Here is an 11,381-nt window from a genome sequence, read left to right as displayed (position 1 = left end):
AGCCACAGATGCAGGCGAAACGTCAGGAGAGAATGCTGCTAGAACACGGCCATACAGCCCGGAAACCACACAGCACCCCAGGAAATGTTTTGTTTCTTCTGCCCAAACTTCTTATTTTCATTTTTGCCTCTTCTACCCACCATTTTGTGTGCTGCCACAGATTCTCCATGAAGATTCCACTGAGGTTCCCTCTACTTGCAGCTCATCCATTTGCAATTTCACTGTAAAAAGTTGATGAATAAAGTTTGTTTAGCCTAGTGATCCTGTGCACATGTCACTTTTCCTTTTTTTTGTTTTGAGGGGGATATCTGCAAATATACGATAGCACAAATATGTGCATATGTAGCTTCTCTAATCATGTCACCACATCTTTGCAGACATCCCCCTCAAAAAAAAGGAAAAATGACACATGCGCAGGATCATTAGGCAAAACAAACTTTATTCATCTACTTTTTACAGTAAAATAGCAAAAAGATGAACTGCAAGCAGAAGAAACCTCTGTGGGGAATGTTCACAGAGAATCTGCTACAGCACACAAAATGGTAGGTGCCATTGTAGAACTGACAAGAGCTCCATGCAGCAGGCAGAAGAAAATTTTGGCTGGCAATGCTAGTGTTCTTTTATGCTGTGGGAGCACAAAATGCCAAATTTGGATCTTTTTATAATGTCCTAAAGCCTTTATGTTTATGCTCTGTGGAATCCACCTGTAATAATAGAACTTTTTGTATTTGTAACCCTGAGCCCAGTAGGGGAGCTAAAGAGTTGGAATATTTTATATAAGAAAAGACACAATCTGTTCAAATTGACTGGAGGGCCTGAAGCTGCTGGTAGTTCACTTCAGAAGAACTCCAACCATGTTGTAAACTAAATATTAATATTCTAGGTCTACATTTGACATCCTGAAGAGAAGAACAGATGACTTAGCAAGGCTGTGCAGAGCTGCAAGTGTATTCATCTCTAAGTGACCTGGCTGGACAGAAGTCAGAAAGATTAAGACCCTACAGGTTTGCTTGAACATAACAGGCCTGAACTGTTATATGTTAGTCATAGTTTTACATATTTGATTGTGGTTCTATAGATTACTTCTTATGATAAAGAAAGAATGAAGCTCTTCTGATTTCTGTTGTGGAATCATCTAGACTGGGCTCTGCAGGCTAATGGCTACTTCAGAAGAGCTTTAAGACCAAGAGAAACCCAGAGGACTGAGGATAAACAGCCCACTAGAGGAAAAATATTGCTACCATACATCAAGGGACTCACAAATCAAATAGGGAAACTGATGGAAAAACATAACCTACAAATCATCCTCAAACCTACCAGGAAAATACAACAGATGTTATGCTCAGCAAAGGACAAGAGAGACCCCTCATTTCTACAGGAGTCTATCGCATATCCTGCAGCTGTGGAAAGGTCTACATGGAAACTACAAAATGCAACATTCAGACTCGTATTAAGGAGCACAAAAGACACTGTCAGCTTAACCATCCTGAAAAATCACCTTAAAGACCACCAGGATTTTGGGGGCATATGCTTTTGAGGATCAAAGCTACCTGGAAAAGGGAGCTTTGACTCTTGAAAGCTTATACCCTGAACATATTTTTGGTCTCTAAGGTCCGACTGAACTCAAATATAGTTGCATCACTAACATGGCACTGCATTTCAGATGTGACCCAGGGCCATGTGTAAAAAGAGAGACTAATTTATAGTGGGCCCTAATTCTGGATAAAGCAGTACTCATGGGAAGACCGATTGTTCTCTTTGTTTTGGACAAATTTCCTCCTATTTTTGGATGCAACGTAATGTTCTTGGGAGCTTCTCTCACATTTCCCTTTGTTTTGATACACGAAGCTTTTACGCTATTATTCAGTACCCTTGAGACTGCTTTCATCTTGCAGCTACTCAAATAATAATAATAATAATAATAAACTCCTACACTGTGCTTTGCGCTGTTACCTTCTGATAAGCATTATTCCTTCAGTTCTTCCTTAAAATTAGTTTTGTAGTGTCAATTTAAAATTTCCCAAAGAAAATAAACAGACATGAAATAGCTCTTTAAAGTTTCTCATTCTTACATTATACAAATAATCAAAACAGAAACCATCTTAATCAAAATCCTCTTCTTTTTCAAAGTGCTATTTGTTTCCAACTAATTTCTAGTAATTATCTGACCACTATCAAAATCTCTTACTCCCAACTATGAAATAAGGATTGCACTTGATTAAAGCCATAGAGTAAGCATAATATATCCAGTCGTCCTTAGATATCAAGGTGAGAAAAAGAATATTACATATAGTCCAGAGCATTTTTCAGTAGGTGTAACAGAGAATTGAGGTTTATTTATTTATTTTATTCAACTTAAAGACAGCCTTATCCATATGGGTTCAGGTTCCCATAGGTGATGGCAAAAATGAAAACGGCAGGCCAATCCAGAGCCACCAGCGGCGGGACACAGCATCTCTATAGTGCTGCCCCAGAATTCCGAAAATGCAGGAATATTTTGAGGCATTCCAGACAAAAAGTTTAATGGATATAAAAGATGATAATGTAGAGTCATGGGCCGTTTCCGCACTACGCTGACCCAACCCCCCTGGGACCATTCGCATGAACGGTCCCAGAAACAACCGGGAAGACGGCGTCATGGAGCGCTGCATACCAGTGCGACCTGAGTTTGATCCGTCGCTGCGCTGCCGTCCGGGGCACGTCAGCCCGAGGAGCCTCCGAGGACACGCCCCCCTGCCCTGCGCGACCGCTCCGGCGTCGCAGGGCGGGGGGCGTGTCCCCAGGCTTCGGCGACACGCTGGACGGCTGCAGCGACGGTAGGTTGACAGTCAAAAGGGGGGTGGGAGGGCGCCTTCGAGCCGCTGCCGTTCTCACGGCAGCGGCTTGAAGCCGCCATTTTCCATAAACCTCGCCGGGGAAGCAAGGTTGGAAAACAGTGGCTTCGTGCCACTCGGGAGGCGCGAGGACGGTGCGGCTTCGCAGCAGCTGCGCCCCCTGTGTGAACAGCTCCCTGGGGACGGCGTTTTTGCCATCCCCAGGGCGCTGTTAATGGCCCGTGCAGAAAGGGCCATGGATAAAGTTTGAAAATGAAGTAAATGAAGGAATAGGTAGATATGGAATTTATACAAATGACTATAAAAAAAGTAAAACAAAAAGTAATAGGTCCAAGAAAGGTTAATGTGGAAATATGGGAGAAATGGAGGGCTAAATGGATGCCTGGCATCCTGGACAGTGCACCAGTGGCAAGCATGGTTGGAAATGAGGGACGGAAAGCTATAAAAACTATTGAAGGAAAAAGGAATACTGAAAGTGGCTGATTTAGTTAAAGAAGGGGAAGTTATTCCGTTACAAACTGTTATAGAAATTGGAGGGAAGGAGAATTGGTTGATATTAAGAGGGATTTGGGAAAGATTAACGAATTTTAGAATAAAAGGTGAATGTATATTGGCACAATGGTTGAAAAGCCATGAAAAAACAAAAGATATTGGGATCAGTTTATAAATATATGATGGAAGACAAGGGATTTATGACGAGAATGTTGAAACAAAAAGGGGAGAAAGAAGAACTTTTAGATAACGAAAAAATAGAAAGAATTATAGATAGCATGAATAAGATAAAGATAGAAAAATACGTAGAACTGGAGAGAAAGCTAATTTTGAAATGGTAAAGAACCCCAATACAGCTAGCCTATATGATTAAGGGTTTATGCCCAAGATGCTGGCATTGCGGTGAACTGGGAGCATACTACACCCACATGTGGATAAAATGTAAGGAGGTAAAAAAGTTTTGGGAAATTTTTTTAAGCATATAGAAAAATTAGTAAAAGTTAAAATTGATTTAAATAATGATTTATTACTGGCAGGTATAATTGAAGAAGAAAAAAGGTGAATAGAAGTTATGGACCAATGTACATAATTATGATTAGAGCTGCACATGCATTGGGATGGAAAGACAAAAAGAAATGAACAATCTCAAAATGGTTGGAATATGTATGGGAACAAATACAGCTAGAAAATTTTGAGATGACAAAAACTATGTTATGGCAAGAAAAATTAAGAGACATTATGAAGATATGGTCAGCCTTTGAGAACTGGATGAGAGAAGCTGGATTTAACGAAGAAATATGGGAGGAAAGAATACGAAGAATGAACTTTCTGCTGTTTGCATGAATAAACGAGAAAGAAGAAGGGGGGAGGGAGAAAAAGGAAGAAATGTATAGTTTGATTAAAAGCATTGCATGTATCTGTTACATAATTACACTATACAATAAAATATTAAAAAATATAGTGCTGTCCCACCACCTTTGGATGTTGACATATTAATGTCAGCTCCACCCCCTGCCATGCTTCCAAGTGCTCCCATTATGCCAGGGGGATGCAAATCCACTTATGGACAGCTGCCGTGACCACCTGCTGGTGGATTTGCCCCTCCATTGGGGGAAGTACCCCTAGGAGGGCAATTTTGCCACTCAGACCCCTGCTGCCTCCATAGGCAGATCCTCCCCTCCCCCCGCCTTTGGATTGGACCATTAGTGCCTAACTGAAGGTTATGTAGAAATGTTTGTAGTGAAGGCATTATTGTCCAGATGAGTATTAAGAGGTTGGGAGCTAACTAGCTGGTTTTCTGGAGGTGCTATGAAATTTGGTGTTCCCCACTTCTAATGTTAGAAGACTGGAGTCCAAAAAGGACGGGGAAGAGGGATTTCACAGTTACCCCCCAGATCTCACCATCCAGCAGTCCATGAGTGGGAAAAGCCTCTGAGATGTTCCTCTTTCTTTTCTTTCACCTTTGACAGACTCACAACTGCTTTCAGCTGCCAGCCTTCTTAAGAATGTTCAGTTGGGCTATGCATCCTTTTTTCTGGTAGTTTTTGGGTAAGGCTTCAAAAGATCTGGACATTTTCAACAAAGCCCATGCTGACATTTTCAGCTTTGAAATTTCTCAGGTTATTAAAGTCAACCCCCAAAATGTCCAAGCTGCAGAGCTGCATCCAGGAATTGGCTGAACTGACCCCTCCAGACAGCTTTGCACTTTAGAGAGGGGGGGAGCACTGTGTGCATGGATTGGCTCAGCTGACCCCCTAGGCAGCTATGCTGGCTCCCTTGATGCCTCTGAAGTCTGCTTGGAGCAGCTAAGAAGTACGGTATGCAAGGGTCAGCTCAGCCAATCCCAGGGACATATCTGTTGAAAACTGCACCCAAAGCATGCTCAGCTTGGCCACTTCCAAACTCCACATGGAGTTCAAAGGCAGGGCATGCCTGATCACTGCTGGGCTTGGTGGGGTCGAACTTGAAACTGCAGGCTTTGAGCCCAGGCTGAGCCCAGCATCAAACTGAGCTCTGGGTCTCATCAGCTCCAGGTTTATACTGCTGGCTCCCCCACCCCCCAAGCTCCACCTGATGCTGGGTTCAGCCTGGCTTGAAGCGTGCAGTTTAAAGTGAAGTCCTGCCAGGTTGAGTTCAGCAATGAATGGGTGCTCCCTGCCCCTGAACTCCACATGGAGCCACACTTGGGGCACATACCCTGCCATGTCCCACCCTAGATACAACTCTGGCTGACTCCCCTCCACCCCTCTTCAGTTCTGCTAGTTTCCCTTACTGACTCTGATGCTCACATGGACTTTAGAGGCAGCAGGGGAAAGTTGCATACAGGGGTCCGCTCAGCCAAGGCCCCCCAAGACAGCTCTGCTGGCTGCCCGCACTGCCTCTAAAGCTTGCTTGGGCTTTTGAAGCAGCAGGGGAGAGCCACATGAAGGGATTGGGTGACCAGATCTTTGCATGCAGCTCTCCTGGCTGTACCCCCACATCTGGAACCGTGCAATTAGCCAGGGAGAACTGAGTGCAGCCAAACCCTCTCCTGTCCACTGTGCTGTTGAAAGCACAAAACCTGAAACCCTTTTTGGCTTTTTTTCTGCTTGGGCTACTTGACTGTGCCTTAATACCCTGAGATTTTAGGACTGAAAACCCCAGAAAAAGCCGAAATGGCTTTTTCCTTTTTTAAAGCTCAGTTTTACCTGAATTCACAGCCCTTTCATCCAGCTCAGTTTGTAGGATTTTATTCTGTTGCTGCTAATTCATGAAGCTGTAATTTTTCTGTCTTATCTGGGGAACTTCCCCACAAGATGTACAAACTTCTACCTTATCTGCGGGTGGTATTATTGTGCAGCCTCTATTATCCACATGAATCAATTTACTGTTGACAAAATTCATGAGCAAACTTACACACAATGAATCTTTTGTTGGTGATAATTCTGTGCCACAAATTCCCTCAGACTATCAGTGGTCACCAGAGCATTGTTGCTTTGCCAGCTGGGATACCGTTCAGAGTCCTGACAACTGTGCTGGATTCATTATTGAACGTCTAAGAGTAAACTGCTACTTCATTGTAACTTCCACCTATTGATCTGTCATACATTGTGATGCTCTAGTTCTTGAGGGATGTTCATGAAACTCAAGTGAGGGGATAAACGTCCTCAGAGGTTCTTTTTTTAAAATCATGGCTGATTTGGTGGTATACCATCATGATTCTGTTTTTAAAAGAATCCCTCCAGAATCCCCGGTAGTGTTCTTGGGACTGTCAGCTCAAATGTAAGATAATGGATGGGCTTGAAGAACATTTCTAAACTCAGCAGTTCGGGTTACCTGGAAATGCTTTGGCCCATCACTTTAATCTTTGTGCTTCATTAGAGAAAAGCATTTTTCCACCACTAATAAGAATGATAGAGTATCATGCAACATCCTGTAGCAGTAAGGCAGACGGAGACAGGGATTTAGAGAAATTTTAATGATGAAGATGGTAGTGGTAACATTTTTCAGTACTAGCAATATCGTCACAATCAACAAAAAGGTGAACATTTCAGGGGGGGAAGCATATTTGCTGTAACTCGCAAATGTGACAATTAAATATGTCTAGACTCTAGAGCATCTGATCCCTTGACCTCCAAATATCCTTTGAAGTCAGCAAAAGTGCTTACTGGAGAATTCTGTAGGGGAAAATATTTTTTCCACTTTTCCTACTTAGACCTCTACTTCTGTCCATGTGGGTAAGGCTGGCCATCTCAGTTGGGCCCACCTCTTCTTCCTGATGCTATGCTGGGTTGGCCCAGCACCGTGATCTCTGGCTGAGGGAGGCCTGGGAGAGCGGGCTAGGTTGGGATTTGGATATGCCCTCACTGGGCACCGTCATGAGCCTAGAATTCCATCCAGATCTTTCAGTGGCCTTTCCTGCCCCTGGCCACATTTTGGTCATGTGGCTTCGTCCAACAGCCTGAGAATCAGGGGCTTGTGGTAATAGGCCTGGAATGTAAAGTGATGCACATAGGGGCAAAAAATCCAAACTTCACACACACGTTACAGGGGTCAGTGATATCAGGGATTTGGGTGTCTCAGTTGATAGTTCCATGGGAATGTCAACTCAATGCATGGCAGCTGTGAAAAAGGCAAACTCTATGTGGGGGATAATTAGGAAAGGAATTGATCATAAAACTGCAAAGATTGTCATGCCTTTATAGAAAGCAGTGGTACGACCACACTTGGAGTACTGTGTTCAGATCTGGTCACCACATCTCAAAAAGGATATCAAAGAGATAGAAAAAGTGCAGAGAAGGGCAACGAGGACGATTGAGGGATTGGAGCACCTTCCGGGTTTGATTCCCAGCTCTGCCGCCTGAGCTGTGGAGGCTTATCTGGGGAATTCAGATTAGCCTGTGCACTCCCACACATGCCAGCTGGGTGACCTTGGGCTAGTCACAGCTTCTCGGAGCTCTCTCAGCCCCACCTACCTCACAGGGTGTTTGTTGTGAGGGGGGAAGGGAAAGGAGATTGTAAGCCCCTTTGAGTCTCCTGCAGGAGAGAAAGGGGGGATATAAATCCAAACTCTTCTTCTTCTCTTCTTCAATCTGCATCGGGGGTGGGGGGGGAGAGAAGGATCACTAGTTTAGCAATCTTTGAAAAACCTGGGTTGAGAGGAATATAATGGGCTGAAGTCATTTTGGGGAAGAGAACTGTGCGAAGTCCCCAAAACACTTTTTATAAGATCCTAAAGATGTTATATTTGTGCTGCGGGGGATCCACTACTGTCCCTACAAAATGCACAACATTCACAGCATAACTGTAGTCCTCCCAGAGCAGGATCATTCTACCTGATGCTTTTGGGATTAGTAATAGGGCCAAGTGTGATCGCTCCCACTCAAATCCCATCAAGAGAGGCAGGGGAGAAAGGGGGGATATAAATTCAACCTCTTCTTCTTCTTCCTTATGAGAAAAGGCTGCAGCATTTGGGACTCTTTAGTTTGGAGAGGAGACGTCTGAGGGGGGATATGATTGAAGTCTATAAAATTATGCATGGGGTAGAAAATGTCGACAGAGAGAAATTTTTCTCTCTTTCTCACAATACTAGAACCAGGGGGCATACATTGAAAATGATGGGGGGAAGAATTAGGAATAATAAAAGAAAACATTTCTTCACGCAACGTGTGATTGGTGTTTGGAATATGCTGCCACAGGAGATGGTGATAGCCTCTAACCTGGATAGCAGCAGTGGCATAGTTGTTTATTTTATTTATTGGATTTTATAGACCGCCTTATCCCCGAAGGGCTCTGGTTAAGAGCAGGTGTTCTCTAATCTGGAGGAACTGGGTGAAATTCAAACAGTGGGCAGGGAGGTTGCTTCAGTAACCCCTATTGGGCAGGGAGGTTGCTTTAATAACCCCTTCTCGGCACTCAGAAAAAATTAGTAACCACTTCTAGAGAAGTGGTGAGAACTGGTTGGATCCCACCTCTGGATGTTAGACCTCCAAGGAATACCAGGGTCATGATGCGGACACAGGAAATGGCAAATCGCGTCTGAACAGCTCTAGCCTTGAAAACCCCATTGGGGTCACCATGAGTCAGATATGACTTGATGGCAAAAAATAGCCTCGCCTTGGTGGCCCTGTGAACTAGAAGAAAATACAGAGTAATACCCTGGCAGAAGCAATGGAGGTGGTATTTATCAGCCCAGGGGAGTACTGAAAATTGACATCAATTTGCAAGAGAATTGCTGCATTCAGTGAAAGAACTGGAGAAGTTGGACATCAAACTGAATATGAGTCCTTGAATGAATAACTTGAGAGCCTGCCTCATTTCCCCCTCCCCCAGCTGCTGCTGCCTTCTTTCCTTCTTCATGGATCGAGAATACAGAGGCACACACACCTAGAACAAGACTTAAGAGGGGCCATTCCCATGAGGACCAAAGGATGGTGGAGTGGTAGTGGTGGTGAAAACAAGCTAGCTCTTGAAGGCTCACTTAAAGGCATACATACATATTTAAAAGTATGTATACAGTACAATTCTGTCTCCACAGTAGTTTGTACTTTGCTTCTAATAGTTAAGGTAAAGGGCCTCTCTGCCACAATATACCATGGGATTGGAAGTCATATTCTAGGTCGTGATCCTATGGTGCCATTCTATTAGTGCCGTAGCAGTTTCTCCAATGGAATATGGGTTTTTGTTTTTTTCGGTTTATTGAAGAAGGCGGGGCCATTTTCAAAAATATATATTTTATTGAAGCTTCAGGAAAAAAACAGAAAAAGGAAAAAAAGCATATGAAATGACAAAAAGAATATTAAGAAACATACATACCAAATGCATTAATACATAATGACTTCCATTCATGCACATATCAAGCTAAGTCATTTTACTATATTAGGCTAACATGCTCAATCTCATTTTAAGATCATTTTAAGATTTGCCTTTTGATTCCTATAGTCTGGCCATCAGTTGTAATTCTGGGAGACGTCCAGGCCCTGTCTTGAAGTTGGCAGCCCTAAACAGAGTGTATAAAAAACAGATCAATGCAGAACCCTGAGCTGGGGCAGTGGGAAGATAAGGAGCAAACCGCAGAAAACCTCTTTGAATAGTCTGAGAGATAAGATTGGAATCAAGGAAGGACAGAGGCCTGAAAGGCAAGATTGTGAAGGCAAGCCAGGAGAAGGGAGTGACTGACAGTATCAAAAGCACAAGAATCTTCAGAGAGAACAAGAACTGAAAACCGATCTGTGCCTTGGCTTCTAGCAGATAATGTCATTGGAAATTTTGATTCTTTTCATAAATGCTCCTCCTTATTACAGCACTGGGTATAAAAGCTGGCTGGATCCAACCCATCAAGTTTAAAACCCTTCCTTGAAGGAAACAAAGTCTGACCCTTAGAAGCAACTAAGGATTTGTATGGACTGTTTGCTAATACCAAGAGAATGCAAGGATTTGAATCTGAATGTTAGTGACTAAGGTTATTTAGTGTTGAAGAAACAAAAAGTCTTCTACATATGGTATGCTCCAATGAACCATATTGTGTCCAAAGACTTAAAGGGCTCCCCCCACCCTTACGTTGATTCCTTCCTTTTCCCAGCTTCCTTTTGAAGACCATTCAGAACCTGGAATTGATGTCACAGTATGTAACCCCCATGCTCAGAATGGGTTGACCCAGAAAGGGGTGGAGACTCAAAGCAGCAAGAGAAGGCTGCAGAGCTCATGTAGTTGGAGGAGAAAGGCTACCAGACTCAGACCTTGGTTTGTATAATAAGCCCTTAACACCTTGTTAAGGTAACTGCAATGTTGTTGGGAACTACTGGGGAGGTGGTAGTTTATTTTTGCTATGTTGTAAATGTTGGAGTTTATTGTTTCAGGGGTTTTTTTATGTTTGTAATGGGTGAGAGTTCTCCTGGAAACCTTCATCATGTTGAATCCTGTTCATCAAGCCCTTGGAGTCTTCAGGAGCCAACCCACTTGCAAAGAAGAATTGGACTTGGCAGTATCAGTAGACTGTAAATATAAGGACTTGAAAATGCAACCTGAACAGGATCTTGAAGTGTGATGTTAAATGTTGATGTTTGATGTTATATGTTAAGAAAGTAAACCATTTTGGTTTTTTTTAAATTTGTTGTTGAAAACTCATTCCAAGTTCTGCCCCACAGAACCCACAGATAGAGGTTACAAGTACACTCTACACCTCTCAAGGTATGTTATATGCAGGGCACACATAGCATCTGCTTTATACCTTTCCAACTCTAAACTTTTGATATCATTCAATTGCACTCATTCTTTAATGCAGGAAATGCTGCTGCATCATGATCAAGTTAATAATGCCGTGCTATCTCTCTCTTTTGTGTCTATCAAGTTTTTGTATTTTATTCTAGGTCTTTTCCCCTCCCATACAAATTTTGTTATCTCTGTTTTCCATTCTCCAAACATCCTTTGTAACATTGATGTTACAAAGGAGATATTTTGAAATAGGTACATCATTTGTGGCAAAACTGCCATTTTAATCAATCCTATTCTGCCAAATAATGAAAGACCCAAGTTCTTCCAGTTCATTAAATCTCTTTTAATTTCATTCCAAACTTT

The sequence above is a fragment of the Sphaerodactylus townsendi genome, linkage group LG04 (assembly GCF_021028975.2).
Source record: "Sphaerodactylus townsendi isolate TG3544 linkage group LG04, MPM_Stown_v2.3, whole genome shotgun sequence".
Lineage (NCBI taxonomy): Eukaryota > Metazoa > Chordata > Lepidosauria > Squamata > Sphaerodactylidae > Sphaerodactylus > Sphaerodactylus townsendi.
This window is presented reverse-complemented; position numbering follows the sequence as displayed.